Source organism: Thermobia domestica, chromosome 15, assembly GCF_964235325.1.
Source record: "Thermobia domestica chromosome 15, izTheDome1.hap1.1, whole genome shotgun sequence".
NCBI lineage: Eukaryota > Metazoa > Arthropoda > Insecta > Zygentoma > Lepismatidae > Thermobia > Thermobia domestica.
This window is the reverse complement of record NC_137468.1, coordinates 16741374-16764778: the sequence shown is the minus strand read 5'-3', so window position 1 is coordinate 16764778 and position 23405 is coordinate 16741374. Positions and strand designations below refer to the sequence as shown.

Below are 23405 nucleotides of genomic sequence, written 5' to 3'. Positions count from 1 at the left end.
AAAATTCAGAAACTATATTTTTATTCAATAAATTCGAAAAAATTAAGTGAATACTTTTAGTTTAACGTCCCACGATTATGTCCTATAAGCTGAAGGATATGGATAATCAACGAAAGTGAATGATTGTAAAACAAAAAAAATAACAAAAAATGCGCTTTTCTACTGAAAATTGAACACGGGACCATGTTCACCAAAGGCAAAAGCACTAGCCATTAAACCAGCAGGAAGGGCTATTGAAACTAGAATATGCATCTATAGTCTCGTACTTTTTGTTTATCTATGTCGAGAATAACAAATAAACTTCGGAGTAAGTTATCACATACAGGGTGTCCAAATAATTTGCTTTTTATGATGTACTTATGAGAAAACTTAATTTGTTGTCACTTCAAAATAAGAAGTTTATCGAGCAGTGTAATACTAAGCAAATAATTAATTAATGACGAAGATGATATGTTATTAGTAAACTGATTATCTTTTTATTATCCTCGCCAAACCTGAAAGGCATATCTTTCATACGGCTGACAGCAACAGCGACGATTTATATAGCTATACCTTTCACCATGGGCGCAAATCTGTCTTCAACATTGGGGGGACGGACTTTTTTTTTTTTTTAAAGCAGTGTTCAAGATATGAAGTTGTAAAAATAATGCTGTGGAGGGTCAGGGGAGCAGAGTTGTCTTCAACATTGGAATGTGGGCAGATTTGAAACTTATTCTGGAGGGGGTGACAGGTGAGACTCATATTACAGTAGATGAATCTGATGTCTGAAGTGAACCTGTTGTATATTACACAGCAAGGGACATCAATTTCATCTCACTTTCCTTTGTGACAGTCGGACACAAATCATCATATTTCTCCCCCCCAAAAAAAAACAAATTTCAAATTGGATTATTGGATGGGGACAGTCCCAGTTGCAAGATTGAAGGGAACATGTCCCACTTATCCCCCAGGGATTTGCGCAAGTGCCTTTGGCCGACTCGTATACCTATCGCCGATCAAGCACGTGTTCCGTTGTCATAGGTCCAAGCAAAAATATCCAGACTCGGGAGGGGTGGGGTTTGGGGGTCCTAAAGTATGGGGTGGGGGCCTAATCTCCACATCCCCCTTTACCCAGATCAGCTGGATGTCTGTACGAGTAACGTGTAAGGAAATTTGCTCATAAGTTGCCTGGAAACAATTTTTTAGGAAAGACAGTAACAATCTAAACCATTTTGTATTTTATTACATACTATATTAGATCAAAATATATCTACATTATTGATACTAGTGAAGATTGACCTCCGCGGAAGGTCAACGCATGAGTGTGTATAAATACATGCCAAATAGCTCTCTTCGCTGGTTTAGTGGCTAGTGCACCCGCCCTTAATGCCCATGGTCTCATATAAGAATCGTTAAAACAAAAATTTTAGGAATCTCGTGGAGGTTGAAGTTTTAAAACATTGTTCCGGCTTATTGTACTATATACCCGTTACTCCTCTGAAAATGAGGACGGATGAATGGCAGGATTTGGAAAAATCGTTCTCCGTTTCGTTTGGTCATCAAGATTACTGTGGACATAAAACAAGAAACCCTCGGGATTTCGTATTTTTCAAGTTCCTTTTCATTATGACGAACGTTTCTTCATAATCGATTGCTTGAATATTTCAAATTGTTAATATTTAAATATATGTTATACTAGCAGAATACCCGTTCTTCGCACCGGGAGAATACGTTTTATTTTGGACATAAAGTACTAATCGGGGCTAAATTTGGATTTGGACACTGCATTACAAGTGTCACTATTCGTCTCAGCGACCCCAAAAACTATGGATTCGACACTAATATCGGTCATTTTCGATCATTTTTATATGCATCCTCCCTACCCCTCCCCAAGTTGCGGGGCTAAATTGTGATTTAAATTAGATCGAAAATGTCAGTGTTCATCTCACTGACTTCAGAAACTATGGATTTGACAATAATATCGGTTATTTTCGATCATTTTTATATCTTCCCCTCCCCTAAGTTGCGCCATCAAAGTAAAATAATAAAAGCAATCCTAGGCCCGAATCTCATGCATGTGGCAAATTTTCTCGAGATCAACCTTGTGGATCAACAGTTATTAAGCTTTATTTATTGTTATATACAGAGTGGTAGGTAACTCCACCGACAAACTTTGGGAGGCGATTCCTTATACGAGGTGAAAGAAAAAAGTTCTAATAAACATGGGCCGAAAAGTGCCTGCTCTCAAAGTTATGATCCATTGAAAATTCGAAAAATCATTTTTCAAAACTCCCTAACTTAGAAACTATAGGACCTATCCCAAGCGGTTTAAGGAATTACACAAGAACTAGTATGTTCTCTATCTAAATATCCATGTTTTACCATCTTTCGTTATCGATGAAAGGAACTGTAAAAAGGAAGTTGAAGTATAGGAATACTCCTTTAAGTACTAGTCGTGCGTTCGTTTCGCTGGTACCGGTGAATTTTGAAACATCGATATTTAGATAGAGCGTATACCAGTTCCTGTGTAATTCATAGAGGGTGGGAGGAGCAAATTATTTAGAGCACAGGGGCGAACAATATATAAATACGGGCCTGGGTACTGTCAGGCACGTAGCCAAAGGAGGGTCCGGACACCCCCCCCCCTTCGAGACCAGAAATGAAAAAAATTTAAAAAATGAGGACGGATGAAATAAAATGAAATGAGAAAAAGAAGAATCAGCGTTAAAAATTAAAAACTACAGGAAGCTTTTGGTTACTCTTTCTTATGAGGAGATTTGTATTACTTGCAATACATGGTGGCGAGGTGAGCGAGATATCCTGAAAGAGTCAGGGAATTAGAAATTTCTAGAAAAGTTACAGAATTCTCAGAATTTCTGCTACTAGTCAGGGAGGTTTCAAGCTTCCGAAAATGTAGTGCCATTTCATTTTGGACATTTTGGACAGAGCGTGGACATTTTTTATCATAATTTTTCATCATCGATCCTTGCAGTGTCAAACATGTTATTTCAAAAACAATTTTCTACTATTCCTTTAACCTGTCATTTGGAACAGACAGTAGTTGACGGAATAATAAAAACAAAACTTTATGTGGAAAGAAAGTTCTGTTAACATTTGATTCAACAGAGAAAGAAACACAGATATTGTAAAATAATTTACAAGACATTATTGAGTATGTATTTTTTATAATAGTGAATATGTACTTTTTGTAATAGTTGAGGTCATAATGAAAGGAAAATTGTTACATTTGAATGAACAGAGGAGCAACTTAAATATTGTAAAATCTTTTTCAATACATTTTTATTTTACTCGAGATTTCTTTATAGTTTGTTATAAAAATACTTACCAACATATCCTCATTTTATTGTAAAAACAAAACAATACATGTTGATAGTAAAGTAGTTTAGATTGATCGAGCTCCTGGGCCTTCAGAATTTCATGCCCCTTCCCCCCCGTTACGAAATCCTGGCTAAACGAACCAATATATGTTGCCAGTAAAATAGTTTAGAATAGAGATGCAAAAAAGCCGGCTTTTTTGAATCGATGGTTTTTTTCACATAAAAAGCCGGCTTTTTTGGAAAAAAAACGAGAATTTTGGAAATTTTGGCTTTTTTCATTTTCATGATTTTTCTATCCAAATAGCTTTCTTATAGTATATTCTATAGTTAGATAAGATTTCCACGACCTGAATGCCATATTTAGCTCTGTAATTCACCATCAAGATGGATGGAGCACATGTTTTACGAATTAAAGCTAACATGAAGAATGTAGTATTTGAGGGCAATTTTACAGGTTATTTAACTTTATTTTGACTTTTGAGTTATCGACATTTTTTCCTTCTCTAGATCATTTTAGTTTGTCATCCGTGTTTCATTTCTAAGAGCTTAGTACTCCAGCTTCTAGCACGAAAGTTAAACTTACGTTTTTCTATATGTCCGTCAAAGCATACGTTTTTCAATATGTCCGTCAAACCGTATTTCCACATTTCTGTTATACTGTAGTAGTACAATGATTTAGCAATAATTTTCCAGATACAACCTTGAATACCAATTTATACAAATAATCAATAGCGGATTTAGAAAAGTACTTTGGGAGGGGTTTCTCTGATTGTTTCGTTTTCTAAAAAGTCCTAATTTTATTTGGGAGGTGCTTGAAGTTTATGAGTACAGGCATAACTAATATTTCGTTTCGTTTATATGTTTAGCAATAATCTTCCGGATACAACTTTGAAGATCATTTTATACTGAGAATCAGTGGCGAATTTAAAAAAGTGTTTTGGGAGGGGTTTTCTTACTACTAATGTTTAGTTTTTCTAAATATTCGTAATTTTTATTTGACGGGAGCTTAAAGTTTATGAGTAAAGGCATAACTAATAGATATTTCGTTCGTTTTAGACATTCCACAACTTTGGAGAACAGGCTTCAGTCCGAAAGACCGATCCTCTAACCTTCGCAAAACCGTCACTGCTGGTAATTAGTAATAATAACGATTTAAAAACAATAAGAAAGAAAGTCGGCTAACTCCTACACTCCTAGTCGGCCAGTACACGCACTATTTCTACATTCTCAGGTAAAATGAAGGAAGGCTTTTTCAGAATGGTCGAATGCTGGGTTGAATCCCGGACTTCCCGATAGAAGCGCAAAAGCCAATCACTCAGTCACGTGTTGTGCAGTTGTATTTAGCTTAACTTAAATATATTCCGTAGTCCTTTTTTTTTTTTTTTTTTTGTTCCGTAATGATATGTTGAATCCCTCTTGTTAAAAATTCAGAAAACTTGAGGACTGGGTAAACCGTGATGGTGGTCAAGGGCGCCCATGTTGTGGTTTCCAAGGAGGGGAAGTATAAGCGACGTTTCAAAAATAGTTTCAAATTTTGCTGTAACTAATGTAAAAATCCTATTGGATTTTCAATATTCTGAAGTACATTTTCCTCTAGGGGGGGCAAGCGCCCCCTTAACCCCCCTGATGGGCGCCCTTGATGGTGGTTATAAAAAACTTGACTGTAGAATTTCAAGAATATACAGAACCATGTGCAGCCTTTAATTGTATCATACAAATCTAAGTATTTCTCTTATGTTTTATTTTAATTTTATTTTGTTTCAAAAAGAGGTATATTTTGAAGTAAAAATACTACATACCGTAGACAGCGCCACAAACTGTCGTATCTCAGTTTTCTAAACTTTTCAGGAGAGCGAATTTTAGGTTTACACACAACTTTGAATAGCCATAACTCAAAATCTATTTTACCGAAAGGAGAGAAAATTTACCAAGTTATAACTTAAATCATAAGAAATCAGTGTAGAAAGTTTTATGGAATTTGCCTGTAAAAGCTTGTGGAAAATTTGGCGGGAAAAAGATACGACAGTTTGTGACGATGGTAATCCTCTCTTGTATGAAAGATACGACGCATATTTTTTATACTGAGAACTACATTAATAGATGAACAATCGGAATATATTGCACTTTTATTGAAAAACTTCGTGTTTATTACACAAAATAATTTAACAAATGCTTCCTGAGATTCTTGAGGGTAAAACGAAATTCCTGAGAACACACAAGAAACACAATATTAAGAGCATACTAACCATAACATAAAATAATGCTATCAAGTTGTCATTGCCAGAATATAAAATCTTCCAAAGTTGCAAATTGCATGCTTTGATATTGCACTTGAGAAGGATGGCTAATGTGGTAAGTTTCTGTAAAATTGAACATGTTCAGGGTTCCGAATGATTGGAGTTGGGCCCGGACACAATGATAATGAGTCCTCGTAGGCGTGGGAGACCCGGGTTGGATTCCCAGCGGGAGCTCATGTGGTTTGGATTCCACGTTAATCAGTAGGTCCACGTCTCATATAGCCTCGCTTCTGAAAGGAACGTTAAAAATCAATCAATCAATCAATTAAAACGAGTCCTCGTACTTCTCTGGAGCGATAATTTTTGACAAGTCTGCAAAGTAGGAACTTCTATCTGGTGGATTCAATCTGCGTTCTTTTCAGGGAAATACTTATGTAAGTGTCCTCAAAATGACTTGTCTTAAACTGAATGCAGTTTAGATAGTCTTTGTTCACTTTCACTTCGCGCATTTCCGTCCAATTGATTGGATCTCCATTTTCGTCACGTCTAACTGACAGAATACAAATACATTGGGACAGAGATCTAGTCCCATACATTGCTACTGTCAACACAATGAAGGGTATATGGGTTCTTTTTTCCTTGCCAGTTTAACAATCGGTTCAAGTTGCGAGGCCACAGTGCTTAATAGATGTGCTTATAGCACTGTGGACTGACTGAATCTCCCTGATTTTGTCCATGCCTAGATTCAAAGAATCGGAGAGAAATTTATCTGATGTTCTTACGTGTTTGCACCGCATACCCCATCATAGCAACCAACCTGAACTCCTACTAGGTCCATCCTGTATTTCTCTAACTCATTCGTTACGGATTTTAACGCGCCTCCCTATAAAGAATTCTAATATTCTATGTTCCAAATCTCATGTCCATTTTCTTTTGCTGATGTGCCAAGTTATCAGTCTTGGTCCGAGGCTTCTGTGATTGTTTCTGAAAAAGTGTCTTTTTTTCTATTACATGATGAGTTTGTTAGGCTCACTCAAACCCCCACGCTGGAGGGTTACTTCTTGTCTGCCCGCGACTGCTTATTTAGTATGTTCGCAGCTAACCTCTATATCTAAACGCCTTCTCCTCGATCCGCAACCTGGGGCCGCGGTGGCTCAGTGGTAGAGCGTTCACCTCTGGTTCATGGGGTCGCGGGTTCCAACCCTGCTCGCACCTAGTGAACTTTGTGGTGGACAAACACCGTGTGCGTGGGTTTCCTCGGGGTTCTTCCGTTTCCTCCCACTTTCTTCATTCTATCATTTCATTCATTTCTCATAGTCACCGTCTCCTTTAGCATAACCGCGGGACGTAAAACTCAAAAATGTCATTTCATGTCGATCCGCAACCTGAGGACGCCCCATGCCGTGTAAACATATATGTATACAGCCCCGCATTGATCAAGTATGACATTCTAGCTTATAAGTTTATTTGTTTCGGCTGTTCCGAGCTTAAGATATAAGTATAAATGCATTAGGAACAAATGATAAAGAAACTAAGTCTACCTGATGGATAACAATAAGAAATGATACAAAGAGCAATGATTTGATCAGTACGGGACTGTATACCTACTTTTGGGCCACTTTGTATATATAAACAAACTGCTTTGAATATAGGCGTATCTGTCCAGTTGCGAAAGATCCGTTGCTCACAAACTGTCGTAACTCAAGATACGACTGTTTGTGAAAATGCTTTATATGCTCCATCTTAAGATACGACAAAGTGACGTCATCACCACTGTCAAAACAACGCACATTACAGATGTGTCGTTTTGGGAAATTGTAGAAGTCAGTGTATGCAACTACATAGTAAAATATCTCAATTTTCGATTTTTTTGAGATACGACACTTTGTGACGCTGTCGACGATACAATTTTGCTAGTTATTTGTGTATTTTTTGAAAGAAGTTTTTACTCTTAGGGTTGGCTCGTTTACACCAGCTGTTTTTTTTTAAATAACTGGTTTAAACTAAAAAAAATTAAAAGAACAAAAATGTGAATCGTGTGAACTTCATAGTGACGTTTCACATGTCAAACCATCTGCATTAGTCTTATTTCCTTTTCACCTTTTAATCAAGGTGTCCCATGTTCAATTCTCGGTCGAACCACAACCCTTCTTTCATGTGTAAACCAAGTACTCTTTCGGATGTCACTTTAAGCGAAAGTCTTCTCCTTGATAACCTCGGTATTACGTAAGGATGTTAAGCCTAAACATACAAAACGAAACCAAATTATATATTTCTGCATGCCTGTTGTTTTATAAAGAAGCGAAAGTTGCTTAAATATATTGATTAAAATTGGTAAAATTTATCGATTGCCTACTTAGCTTCCAACATTAGCTTGGATTGGACTTTCAATGATACCTACATACTAAATTTGTAATTTAATACCTCAGTTTTAGAAAAATAAACACACTGCTGAACAAGACTGCACTTATTTAATATAAAAACACATTTACACGTGACGTTTCGATCTTCTATCCAAGATCCTCATCAGACGTACACTCACGTCTGATGAGGATCTTGGATAGAAGATCGAAACGTCAAGTGTAAATGTGTTTTTATATTAAATAAGTGCAGTCTTGTTCAGCAGTGTGTTTATTTTTCTGATTTTATTCGCAAGACGTTGACTATGATTGTGTGTCACTCAGTTTTAGCGTACTGATTATAATACGTTGACCTTTAAATTTTACATGCAAATTAAATTTTACAGGATTTTCCCGTTATTGTTTTACATTTAAAAGAATGACGGGATTTTATCGATGGCTAGGGCGGGAGTTTCTCAATTTAAGAAATTTACTGACCGGACTTCTTTAAGCTTATGGGACCTCTTCCAGCATAACCCCGTTGTTGAGTAATAACACCAAGGCGAAACAAACTTATTTCTGTGAATATGTAATACAAATACATAAAGCAAAATATCTAAATCAAAAAACCTGGTTTAAACCCCCAAAAAAGCCTGGTTTAAACTGCCCCCCCAAAACGGGTTTTTGGCATTTTCAGAAACAACCATGGCTCTTGCCAACTCTGCTTACTTTTGTATATAGGAGGTTAAAATGTGTTTATTATATACATTGGTTAATCCTTTGGAATTCATAATGTAAAAATGTTGAAGTAAAATTGTTTAAAATATCTTTTCGAAATTCATGGTTTACTTTCGAGGTTTTATATTATTATCGGCATCAACCACTAATTAAATGACTTTCTGTGTTATAGAGAAGCGAAACAAAGTCTGCTTTATCGATTTAAAGCAGAATTTTGAAAAAAGCCCAAAATTTCCCAAGCAAAAAAGCAAAGCAGAAAAAACCGAGTTTTTTTCCAAAAAAGCCAGTTTTTTTCCGAGCCCTTGCATCTCTAGTTTAGAATGATCGAGCCCCTGGTGTGATGAGCACAGTGCTGATACCTAATTACTTTTAATATTTCAATATTGTCAATATTTCAGTTTATCGACTTGTCGATATCTAAATGCAGATGCTGTATAGTCATTCACAGACAAAACTATTTCAGAATTTCAAAAAAAGTTTCTTGTTCAAACTTGACGAGTTCTTTTCTTTCTTGTTTTTAATGATTAATAACCTGCAATAAATATAATTAAAACTTTTTTTTAAAAAAAATACAGTAATTGCATATGTAACAGCTCACATGATTTGCTTCTTAACCTTTTATTTAAAAATATATCTCAAATTATTATTTTAATGTTGCTGATAATTTTAATTCGCACTCTCAGCCATGCGTAACGCATGGTAAGACATTTAAGTATGACATTGTCTGTATTATAATTTTGGTATTCATAAACATGTATTCTGTATTAGCCTCATTATAAGGACATGTGTGATTAAGTGACACCCTCCTTTTGTGTAATAAGAGCACTAATTAAGTGTACAAAATAAATATTTAATATATCATTGATTCAGAAGGCTAACATTAAATGAAAAGCGATTTCCATGAACAAGCTGAAAAAGTCTGCAAATCAAGAACAAATTGTTCTGTTCATGAGACAATAGATTTAAAAAAAATACTACAATATTGTGGGAGGTATCTGTGCATATATATATATATATATATATATATATAATGTACACTCATGTCCAAAATGATTGTCACATATCTATAATTGCTGCTGGTAAGAATATAGTATACTTTTAATACTGACACAATGTGTATAATCGAGAAATGTATATTTGTGGTAAATTTCATAGGAAAAGAATTATAAACACAAAAATTAGAATGAGTAAAACAGAATGTTGCTAAATGGACAAGAAAGTTTTATTTTCGTTTTATTGTTCTTATTTACTGCTCTTTTGACATGAAATTTGCCACATCCATGTCTTTGCCGATTATACACATACTAACATTATTATATGAAATACCTGGCGAATTCGTTATCAAATTTAATTCCTACAACAACATATTTATAGATATGCGACAATAATTTCATTACAAAGAGAAAAGGTGAGAATTGTGTGGTAATTACCATAGTCATGCAGCAATTCCGTTGACTCTCTGACAGGGTGTCCAGACGTCCCGTTTTTAACGGAATTATTCTTTAAAAGAAAAAAAGAAAGAAAGAGAGAGAGAGAGAAGAAAGAAAATTGTCTGGTGTCCTGAGAAAATACAACCGGAACACAAAATATATCGTTTATCAGACTTCTAAAATGTTGCATGAGAACTAGACGAACGTAACTACAATTTCGTAGGTTTACAGGCGAGAGGACATAAATATTATTTCCTTAGAAAGATGTGTTTTTACTAAGATTTTAATTGAGCTACGTTATAACAGATGGCGTTACGTTCCATTTACACCAAGTGGGGGATTTCAAAATAATGTCCAAACATGAAGAAAACGAAACGCGCATTTTTGAAGTTACGTTCGTCTGGTTCTCATGCGACGAAACTATGCCATACATAAGAGTCAGACGTCCATCCGTCTGTCTGTCAATAGATATCAGAACAAAAACGGTAGAAAGATATTGCGAAGGGGTTTTTCGCAGTCGAGTCAGTGTCCTTGGAAAAGGTTCCATCTTCCCCAATTAACCCTCTGTTCAAACTGGAAATGGTTGTAATTAGCTATTTCCAGTTTCAACATTTTTCGCCGTAGAATGCGAACGGTTTTCGTATCGATTCAACATATCAGGGGCGCACCAGGGGGGGTCCACGCCGTCAAGTTCGCCAAGTTCGGACCTCTCTAGAACTTCGTAACTCTAACTCTATTAACATTTGTACACTTTTAAAAAAAACATAAATGTACTTGTTTAATATAGGAAAAAAAAATGATTGATGTAGCCTTAAGATCTTATACAGGGTGCGGCACGTAAAACCGGCCCGTCGTAATATTCTGGTATATTGTGTTTTTGGCAACACTTAAATAATCTACCTTCCTACCAAGAGATGGCGTGTCGAGGTCGGGTCGACTTACGTGACCTGCAGCAGTCACGTGCAGCCGCAGCCAGTGAAACTTGTCGAAACCAGTTGAGAAAAAGGCCTCGTTGTGTTAAGCCGGGTGAGTGTCAGTGTGTGATAATGCCGTATTCGATACCCGAGCGTGTTGCCATTGTTGAAGGGTTCATTCTCACTGGATCTTTTGTGAAAACAAAGAATTTGTTTCGGGAGAAATTTCCAGGACGTTCTGTGTCAGCAAAAAGCACCATTCAGGAATTGATTGAAAAATGGCGGCGTACAGGATCGGTTCAAAATGCTCCCAGGAACAGACGACCATCTGTCTGCACACCTGAATTCAAGATGCAGGTGGAGGAGATAATGACAAGAAGTCCTCGAAAGTCAACCAGGAGATTGAGTCAACAGGTTCATGCGAGTGAGAGAAGTTGCAGACGTGTTTTAAGGGGACTGAAGTTAAAACCGTACCGGATAAGTGTTGTGCAAGAACTGAAGGAGCCTGACCTGCAGAAGATGGTGCATTTCTGTTCATGGCTGTGTTCACCAGACTTGTCCACGTGTGACTTTTACTTATGGGGACTGTTAAAGGGAAGAGTATACGAAACAAATCCACACACAATTGAAGAACTCAAGACCAGGATCCAGGATGTCACCAATAGCATTACAACACAAGAACTGACAAGGGTATATATGAATCTCCTCAATCGTGCTCACATGTGTGTTGAAGTGGGCGGAGGACACTTTCAGCATCTGCTGTGAAGACTGCTGTGAAGGTGAGTAGTCATATTCAATACATTACATTTCATTTATGTGTTAACTGGCATAACCGTGGGACGTAAAACTCAACGATTTTTTTCATTTATGTGTTGTAGTTAATCATATTCAATACATTACATTTCATTTTATGTGTTCACTTTACGGGCCGGTTTTACGTGCCGCACCCTGTATTACTCGTAATCTGTACTCTTCCTTTCCTTATAAAATATAATCAAGTTCTATCAGATATTTCTGAGAATACAAGTGGCAATAATTAAGAGTCTTCAATCCCGGCGAAATTAAAATACCGCTAATTTTACATTAATTATGTGATATCTTCAAATAGATAAAAGATAATCGAAATGTGAAACAAGAGCGCCCTAGACAATATCATTTTACATGAGAAACCGTTATCGCGACTCACTTATCTGCTTTTGATTTCGAGCCATTTTGAAAATCGGCATTTATCTTCGCGTTTCTAAACAGCTGAAAACATAAAGCCACTAGGTGACTTGTGAAAACGGTACTTCACGCAAAATAATATTGTCTAGGGCGCTCTTGTTCTCTATTTCAATTATCTATTATCTATTTGAAGATATCACATAATTACTGTAAAATTAGCGGTATTTTAATTTCGGCGGGTTGAAGACTCTTAACAATTACTTATCGTATTTTCGAGTGAAGAATAAAACATGTTTAATATTACATGTACGTACGTATTGGAGCCCCAGTGGACCCCTCCTAACAAACAAATCTGGGTGCGCACCTGCAAAATGTCAAGGGAACATATCGTTACCACCCACAATACTCTCCCAAAACCGAAAGTGGTTAAAATTTTCTAGTACTTACTGTTTCAATTCTCATTGCCATGGAGGAAAAACGGTAAAAAATATCGAAAAGCGTTTTAAAAATAAACAAAGATAGTGTCATTATAGTCAAAGAAATTAAATGTCGACTAAAAGCAGGGAATTCGTGTTACTATTCGGTTCAAAATCTCTTGTCGCGAATCCTGTCGAGCAATTTGAAGCTTAAAATATACAAAACGATAATCATGCCTGTTGTTTTGTATGGCTGCGAAACATGGTGACTTACTCTGAGGGAAGAACACAGATTGAAAGTATTTGAGAACAAGATCCTGAGACGAATATTCGGACCCAAGAGGAACGGGAATGGGGAATGGCGGAAACTTCATAACGAAGAACTACATAATTTATACGGTTTACCCAACATTGTTAGGGTCATCAAGTCTAGGAGGCTTAGGTGGGCAGGTCATGTAGCTAGAATGGAAGAAAGTAGAAATGCTTTCAAAGTCTTGACTGGAAGACCAATCGGAAAACGACCATTAGGAAGACCTAGGCGCAGATGGGAGGGCAATATTAAGATGGATCTCGCAGAGATTGGAATACAAAGTAGAAACTGGATCCAATTGGCTAAGGAAAGAAGTCAGTGGAGAGCTTTTGTGAACGCGGCATTGAACCTCCGGGTTCCATAGGCCATAGAATTAGTTAGTTTAGTTAGTTAGTGTCATTATAGTGTCTGATGAAGGATATGATAGATATCCGAAAGTGAACACATTATAATTTAAAATACAGTGTGTCTGTGTTGAAGCTTTAGTCAATATTTCTTTTGTTCAATACCCAATCCAAAGCCATGGATATAGTGTTATTAAAGATTCAGTGTCTCAAATATGAGTTTTGTCTAAATTTTTATTTACTGTTCGAAGTGGAACTAGTCAAAATCTACAAATATTTGGTTACAACACTGGTCAGATAATGGATAAAAGGAAAACAGAGACTGATAAGTACAGTGCAACTGAAGAACATTAATTAGAGCTTGTGGTTTTAATATTAATCTTCATCGAGCAAAACCAGTAAGAGATAACGAGTAATCGCTTACGAGCAGTTATAAGATGTGCAACTTCCAAGTTCGAGTATTAAATTCGCATCGTTAGGAAGGTTGTAGTGATTTCACACTGTTAAATAAAACTCATTTGTTTATTTAGTAGATTTGGTCACCCTACTGTACGATGTACGAAGCAAACAGTTACCGAACGGAAAAGTACAGCAATGAGTGATGCCAAACCGTGAGGGAAATCCCATTTTGTGGAATTTTTCACATTAATTTCTCCAAAAGAGACTAGCTCGGGAGAGTAATGCTCCCGGAAGTATGAACGAAATACACGGTTGTGATTGGTTGGCGTTATCCATTTCTTGCCACGTAGCATTCAAATAGCAGAAATCAAACAGTCCTTGTGGCCGAGTGTGTTAACGCTACGTGCTAGTCACGAATATCGTTTTTGGCGTGGGTTCAAACCCGGGCCAAGGAGTTTTTATTTAAAAAAAAAATTCGTAACAATTTTTTTCATTAAAATAAGAGGAAAATAATACTCAAAAAAGTGATTTACTTGCTTTTGAGCAGATAAATAGTAGTAGGAGGAGGAGTAGGGACGGGTTAGAAACCCCGCAGGGCTCGTTTTGTTCTACCTTGACCCCCATGATATAAATTTTGACCAACTTAAAACAGCTGGCTAGAGTAGAGCGTGAAAAAAAACGTACTTCCTTGGAACATTATTCTCCCGAACGGGTCGTCTCCAAAAGAGACTAGCTCGGGAGAGTAATGCTCCCGGAAGTATGAACGAAATACACGATTCTGATTGGTTGGCGTTATCCATTTCTTGCCACATAGCATTCAAATAGCAGAAATCAAACAGTCCTTGTGGCCGAGTGTGCTAACGAATATCGTTTTTGGCGTGAATTCAAACCCGGGCCAAGGAGTTTTTATTTTTTAAAAATTCGTTACAGTTTTTTCATTAAAATAAGATGAAAATAATACTAATAAAAAGTGATTTACTTACTTTTGAGCAGATTAGTAGTAGTAGGAGGAGTAGGGACGGGTTAGAAGACCTGCAGGGCTCGTTTTGTTCCACCTTGACCCCCATGATATAAATTTTGACCAACTTAAAACAGCTGGCTAGAGTAAAGCGTGAAAAAACGTACTTCCTTGGAGCATTATTCTCCGAACGGGTCGTCTCCAAAAGGGTTAAAGGGAATTTTCTTAGAAATTGGCAGCATGTATGGGATTGTTCATACTTTTAATTCATTGACGCCGATAAACTTCTCTTTGGGTGGGAAGTAAACTAATAAGTCTTCAACAAACATGGAATTAGTGCTAATTATTAAGTTTTGTTACTGTGAAATGCATGCTAGTACGGAATTGATTTATACAGTGACTTTAGAATCTAAAACAAAAAAATAAGCACCATGCAACTTATTAAGATCTGTGTTATTTTTAAAAAGATACCAAACGGGAAACAACCATCTTCCAAAATGTTCCTCACAAAATTACTGGAAACTGAAGCTTGTCTTACCTAGTTTCGTTACGTTCCATTGAAGATTAGGACACAAATGCGTAATGCAAATACTAATTTCTAATAACAAAATGTACTTGTTTTTGTCAACATTTTGAGTTATCTCTCTTAATTACTTATTCATAAACTGTTTGATTAAGATAGAAGATCTGAATTCACACATATATTGAAAAAAGTTAGTAACATACAGTAAGTACCTTCACTTGTCATATTTTATAAATTTTGAACATTTTGTAGAGCGTGGGAAATTCAAGAACAAAATGGGGATTTCTGCATTTCAAGATGGGGTTTTGTAGCGTCTCAGGTTGGCATCACCAAGCGTAATTTTGAAGTTGCAACTTTGCAGCATAATTTGAGTTTTGGAACGTTATTTAAATGTTAACTCTATTAGTGCATATATAAAAGAAAACGACTGAAGCAAGAGAAAATATAACAACAAGAGTCTGTTTCAATTCTTTTGTTTATTGTTCGATAGTTCCATAGTTTTGATAGTGAGTACTTCAAATTATATTCTCTTTGCCAAAGTCCCTCTATAAAAATTATTGCTTGAATACCTTAGGATTCTGAGACATGGATATTTGGATAGGTCACATACTAGTTCCTAAGTGAAGTCTTGACCCGACTACGGTAGGTCCCATAGTTTTGGAGCTATGGATCTTTCAAGTTCATTTTTTCATGTTTTCGGCAGCCTATAACTCCGAAAGGAAGCTTTTGTGCACGCAGGTTGATCTAAACTTTTTGCCTCACCTTGGTGTCAGGAATCACCTCCCGAACGTTGTCGGTGTTGTTTTGAAACACCCAGTATATATTTAAGCATCATTATCATAATGTTTAGAAAACTGAATATAATGTTTTATGTCGAACAGTAATATAACCTCAGACGTAGTGACTCATTGATAGAGCTCTCACCTCTGAACTGAGTGGCGTTTGGTTCGATCCCAGGTTAAGTGAACTTGTGGTGGACGATATTGCGTCTATGGGTTTTCTCGCGATTCTCCCGTTTCCTTCCACATAATTCCGCCAAGTACTTCATAGTCATTAACCTTTCATTAATAATCTATTTCCTTGAGCGTAACGGACATAAGTGTAGAACGTGAAACTATAAATGTCATTTCATTTTAGTAATGTAACCATCAGCGAAAGTGAAATGATCTCTTTTACGATCTGTCGATATTTTCTGCTCATTTCATTTTACATAACACTCTAATACGCATCAGAAACCATTCGTTGCGTTGATATGTGTTTTCTAATTTTGGTACTAGTGCGTTTTTGCATAACACGGTACAATTCAGAACAAATTGTAATTTAATTTTGTGATTTCAGTACAATTCCTTTAATTTACATACAATAACAGAATTTAATCTGAATTTATAGTGATTTAAATTCGTTGTGATATAAGTTAAAGCATTTCAATGTGAAATCCTGTAATGAAACTCTCACCTTTGGAAGATGACATGATGTCGTATGGTAATTTCTTTTCTTTTCTTTTCTTTTCTTTTATTTAAATCAGAGTAAAGTTGTAAATTCAAAGTGGAACAAATCCGCTTTTCCAATACGAGCAGTGTCATGTTTGATAATGTGTGACTGCAGAAGAGTCTCAGCGAAAGTGTAGCAATAAAACCGCAAAGCAAGACAAGTGCATACACGTACGTACTTCAGAAATATGGGTCAAAAACCTCACAAGAACTCTTTGGGCACTCCAGGTACATGCGATAGCCTAAGATGCATGACACGACACCAAGCATGTATGTATTTGTGTTCTTGTATGGGCAAAGACTGATATGATTAATTATAACTTATGAGGGTATATAAGTATACTCGCTTTTAATGTGGGAGGGGAGTACGGCGGTTCAGTGGAAGGAGCGCTCACCTTTGTTATGAGAAGTCTCTGGTTGGGTCCCAGTATATGTGAGTTGGTGATAGATAATATCGTTTCCTTTCGTTCAAGTATGCTATCTTGTTCAGTTAGATGTAGTTTATTGTCTTTTATTTGGTCAATATTTTAGCTAAAGGGAAATTAAAATCTAAAAGTTGATATAGGCATCATGTCACTGACTCCACCAGAGATGGCATGGGTCAATGAAAACTTGATCCATGACACACTAATTCACCATCCACTGTGACCAACTCTGACCCACGACCCACCAACCCCCATGAACCACTCATACCTACCACTCACCATGATCCACCAACCCCCGTGACCCACTCATACCTATCACTCACCATGACCCACTTTGAGCCACCACCATCAAAACCCATCGTTATGAACGCTAATTCACAATCCACACCCTCCTCTCCACTAACTAAAGAGTTTACACTTGTAATTTTAAAACGGCTGTGAAATTATCACTAATTGGAGTTTGAATTTCTACGATCAAGCGCTCAAGAACCGCTCTGTTACAATAACGGTGGATTTGACCTTTACGAAATACAATGGTAAAATATTCGTCATTTGCCGTATTACGATGAATTTCACTTTAATTATCATATATAATTATTTCCTTATTGAATTACATGGGAAATAGAAAAATAGGATGGAATTTGAAAGTCTCAAATAAAAGTAAAGCAGGGCAACGTAAAAAAAAAAAATCTAAAATTTGAGTGTGTCTCGAAACCCAAATAGTAAGTCCTATCACTATTATTACAATTACAAATACAAATATCCAAAAATGCCTCAAGTTCTTTTTTCCACTTAAATGTACTCATCTCAGGTAAATAAATAGAAACAAATGAAAAACGAGGAAAACTGGAAGCTTTAAAAGTAAAACGTATACAAATTCAGCAGTGTTCAGAAGATGCTGAATACAATGAACTGAGCAGAAGGGATCGGTTGGTCTAGTGGGTCGGAGAGTCAGTAGGTTGGTGGGACATGGTGGGTCAGAGTGGGTCACCACGTTCTGTTAACCCACTCACAAATCTTGACTCACTTGACCCACTCCATCTCTGAACTCTAGTACGTACTGTTGTATTTCCAGTTTCATAATAATGACCTTAATTAGGGTACATTTCAGCACTAATTTCAGCAATAAGCGATATGGTTCACTCGTACATCGTCAATTTTTAGGTTTACAAAATACTAATTATCTTTTTCACAATTTTCTCAAAAACCACGCATGAACGTCTACACTCACGCTGAGGATCATGTTCTTAGCTGAATAAGATCTATAAATGGATGTATCTCACTTTGGGACTTTTTTTTTTCGCTAGCTGCTAATAATATTTTAAAATGTATGTACTGTGTATGTAAACATACAAACTATTAAGAAGGAAATTACATCCGTTGTTGTATGCCACCACTGTCCTTTTGTCATTGTCAATTTCCCGTCAGCTCCTTCTCCTTTCCGTGTGTTTTACTCAGAACGTGAGCAGCAAAGTATGACGTCACATAGCATTCGGTTGCAGTGTTCGTAGTTTGAGAGAAATTTAGCAAATATGGAAAAAAGTATTTTTTTTTTCGATAAAACTTGAAAATCCGGGGGAATTCTCGCGTAGACCGGTTGACTAATATAAATCCTAATTTTTTTCTTTGTTCTTCAGAAATAAACCAATACGCGATCAATTGTGTTAGTGTGTGTGCTCAAAGTAGCATAATTTTGTAGTCATTATTGGCAGGGTATGCTTGTGTGTATTTTTTGTATAAAAAAAGGAGGGTAAAGTAAAGAAAAGGAAGTAAAAAGCAAATGAACAAAAAATTGTGGTTGTTACTTCCTTTAACATAGCTAAATAAATCTTATGACATAACTTATGTCATAGGTATTGGACACTCAACAAACAAGGGGAAATTTGATAAGAAAGGGTAAAAATTTTGTGTCAGTCGAGGGAAATTTTCTTACGGAAACTGTTCGGTTGACAATGACTGACATAGAAAGTACGTGTACAACATTGCTTCCGATTTTGCAATGCAGTTCAACTTTATGGATTTCTTTAACTAATCCGATCTGGTAACACTGCAAATGCAAACGAAAGAGAATCACGTGTTATTTCACTCCTTTTTTTTTTCATTGAGTTCTTCATTTGTTTGTGCCTTTTGCAAAGTATCGAGAATTCGTTTCAAGCCTTTTGTTTACCAATCGTCCAGTGTTTGACAAAGTCGATTCTTTCTTTTTAGACTTTTTTTTCTTTGTTCTCTGTGAGAGTTTTATAGAGAGGTGATGAAATGTCAAAAATTTTTTGTGTTGTCTCCGCATTTACTCAAAATGCATGTGCAAGGGCTTTGATTTCTCTTCTTGAAAAAGAAAAAAAAAAATAACGAAAGAAAGAAAAAATCAAAACAAAGCTAGTACTATTGAGTTCCAATCAGATCCAATTCCTCTTTCAACTCAAACAAAACAAAAAGACTAAAACGGAAACTAAAAAAACGAAAAAGTAAGTGTTAGAAAGCAAACGTCGAACTTTTATCACCTTCAACAGAAAGAGAAACAAAGTAACAAATAGCATTGGATTTTTTAAAGCAAAATGATCCGCTCACCACCTTTTTTTTAATTGTATCACTGTATTTCATATTTTCCACTTTTTTAAAAAAAAAAAAATCTTCTTGTGACTTTGATGCATAATTATTTTGTTCCAGGAAGGGAGAAGCGTTTGTCTCTCAAAAATCAACATCTGCTCAGCGTAAAATCATATAAAATATTATATTCGAGCATTATAATACACAGTGGCGTATTTACAATTTTATTTCGGGAGGGGCTTTGCTAACTTTCGGGGGGAGCTTTGCCTGGAAATGTGAAAATTCTGCAAGATATTTCATGTGCTTTACTATACTAAGTAAGATTTCGGGGGGGGGGCTTAAGCCCGGAAGCCACCCCCCTAAATACGCCACTGATAATACATCAAGATTTTTTTGTTTATTTTTATGATTGACATCTTACCTGGTTTGTAGTTCACTTTTTGTACGGTGGCTCGGTGATAGAGAGTTCACCTCTGGTGCACGGGGTTGACGTTGGTTTGTAGTGGACAATCACCGTGCTCATGGGTTTTCTCGGGTTCTTCCGTTTCGTCCTACTTTCTTCATTCCACCATTTCATTCATTTCTCATCATCACGTCTCCTTTACACCGTGGCTATTCATAGCGTTCACAAAGCGTTTTTATGTCTCATGCGTACGCTTGGAATACTCTGACCATGTATTTAAATGTGGATGGCTAATCACAATGTGCTACAAACGCGAAAGCAATGAAAACGCGGAGAAAACGTCAGCTTGAGCGTATTTAATGCGTTTCGAAAAAATAGACCACCTGCTGTTTAAAAGATGTCTAAAGAAAGGGGAAAAAAGAAAAGACGTGTTGCCAAGCAAGGGGATTTTAGAAAGAAACAGCTGCTTGGAAGAGGCTTTGTGCAAAGTATTAGAACTCTGCTATTATAGACCTAGAACTGGCAAAAATGACTTGGAAACCCTGACTAGCTCACAGTATAATTTATAATTCTGACGAAAGTTAAATTATCGAGTAGCCACCTAGACCGCGTTCGCTGCAGGGGGTAACGCTTCGAAAAGGCATTCTCAATTAGCCATACGCTTAGCATAACCGGCATAATTGTGGGACGTAAAACAAAAATTTCATTTTCATTGCAGTTGTTTTTAAACTTTTTTTTTTTCAAGAAAGTGTTTTACACCAAATTTAGTTCCTTAAGATAAATATTCTTTAAAAATGTATTTTCTTAAGATAAGTAAAGGTTTTAAAATGTATTTCCTTAAGAAATAGTGGTCAAATGTTATTTTCTTAGAAACAAATCATAGTTTTACTAATTAATTTTTATAAGAAACTAGCTGAAATTCACGTTCTTCGCAATATTTCAATGCCTTCTTCCCTTTAGGACAGTAATTTCAGTGGAAGTGTAATGATAAAAACTCTTAAGATAATCTATTTTTGGCCTAATGTTTTTGAACTCCCAACTCACTTAGGATAGTCTTTAATGAAATAGGTACGAATCTAACTTAAGAGTCTTCATCTCAGCGAAATTAAAATACCGCTAATTTTACAGTAATTATGTGATATCTTCAAATAGATAAAAGATAATCGAAATGTGGAACAAGAGCGCCCTAGACAATATTATTTTAAATGAGAAACCGTTATTACGACTCACTTATCTGCTTTCGATTTCGAGCCATTTTGAAACTCGGCATTTATTTTCGCGTTTCTAAACAGCTGAAAACGGAAAGCCGCTAGGTGACTTGTGATAACGGTACCTCACCTAAAATAATATTGTCTAAGGCTCTCTTGTTCCATATTTCAATTATCTTTTATCTATTTGAAGATATCACATAATTACTGTAAAATTAGCGGTATTTTAATTTCGCCGGGATGAAGACTCTATGTTTGAAAATTCATTTGAAACGAGTCAGTCAATTCCCCTGATGTGATCACAAGCAATAGATATCTTCGATTTCAGTGTGTGGGAAAATACTGTATAGAAAATTCTCCTTCCCCTCAGTGGAAATTTCGTAGGAAATTTAACGAAAGGGCAAAAGGGAACTTTTCATTAAAGCGTTGCAAATCCAGGGAGATTCTCGCCTCGCGCTGACTGACTGACCAATATAAACGCTTTCTTTTTTTTAAACCAATTCAGTAGCAATAATTTGTGTCTGTGTAGCTTTCTGTTCAAAGTAGCATAATTTGCACCCATTGTCGGCTGGGGTGTATTCGTGTGTGTGTTTTCTTCCTTTTTTTTTTTTTTTTTTTAGATGGAAGCAGGGGTAAAAGTGCTGGGAAACGCGGGTGGACGCCGTCCCCTCACTTCCAAAAAATATAAGGCATTCCCCCCAATTCCTTACAAAAAATTACAATGGGCAAAGATAGGTAGCGGAATGGCGTGACGTCATACCGCTACCTACCCTCCCCCTACCTTTTCAGATCCACTTTTACCCCTGGATGGAAGTGAAAAATAAAGTAACAAGAATGATCAAAAAAATGGATCAAAAGATTGCGATCTTGGCCAAGAATTAGTTTCTGGATCAGGGGTCGCAAAAGTTTTGAACGGACCCTAAATCGAGTTTTCGTATTTTTAACGGAATAAGTACATCATACTGAGTAAATTGTTAGTTTTGGTTTGGCTACACTATATGTCGTTCTCAAAATATGGAGCGCCCAAGAAAATGTTTCATTCAATGAAATATATTGAATTTTTTGGATCAGGGTCCACAAAATTTTTGAACGGTTCCTGAATCGAGTTTTCATATTTTTTGCGGAATAAGCACATCATACTGAGTAAATTGTTAGTTTTGGTGTGACAACGCTATATGTAGTTTTCAAAATATGGGGCGTCCAAGAAAATGTTTCATTCAATGAAATATATTGAATTTTTTGGAACAGGGGGCCACAACATATCATACTGAATAAATTCTTAGTTTTTGTCTGGCTACACTATATGTAGTTCTCAAAATATGGGGTGTAGAAGAAAATGTTTGATTTATAGAAATATACTAAATTTTTTGAATCAGGAGCCACAAAATTTTTGAACGGCCTCTAAATCAAGTTTTCATATTTTTTATTACGGAGTAAGGACATCATATTGAATAAATTGTTAGTTTTGGTTTGGCTGCACTATATGTAGTTCTCAAAATATGAGGCATACAAGAAAATGTTTGATTTAATGAAATATATTGAATTTTGTGGGTCAGAGTCCCAGGCACGTAGCCAGGATTTCGTGAAGGGGGGGGGGGATCCGTGACATGAAATACTGTGGTCATCACAACAGGGGCTCGATCACTCTAAACTATTTTACTGGAACATATATTGGTTCGTTCAACCAGGATTTCGTAACGAGGGGAGGGGGAGGGGTGACATGAAATTCTGAATGCCCAGGATCTCGAACAATTTAAACTACTTTACTATCAACATATGTTGGTTTGTTAGGACAATAAAATCAGGATATGTTGGTAAGTATTTTAATAACAAACTATGAGAAATCTCGAGTAAAATAATAAACCTACCTACCTCGTGCATGTGTCTAAAATATTTTCTTGCGGTGAATGTATAAATTGTTCCATTTATTTGTAACTGTTTAGTATATATGCTCCTGTAATAAAGAATTGGTGTGATATTATCTCAGAGGCAGTGGCGGATTTAGCCTGGGGCTGAAGGACGTAAGCCCCACCAGTTTTTGAGTGACAAAAATAATTTAAGCTATTATTTATATATTTTGGAAAGTTTATAGCAAATTCATAATATGCCTACCCTAGTCTAGGTTCTGACTGCCTCCCAGTTTTTACCTTCTAGATTCGCCACTGCTCAGAGGGGACCGATATATCCGTGAATCCAATACTGACTGACTATGCCATAATATATTGCTTTTGTTTGTCAGTCTC

At 36.3% G+C, this 23405-nt stretch overlaps 1 protein-coding gene across 1 annotated transcript in view; it reads left to right on the top strand.

The window, feature by feature from the left end:
- Positions 1-23405, top strand: part of LOC145671816 (putative phytanoyl-CoA dioxygenase) — a 246860-nt gene that overhangs the window by 176798 nt on the left and 46657 nt on the right. The window lies entirely within an intron of this gene.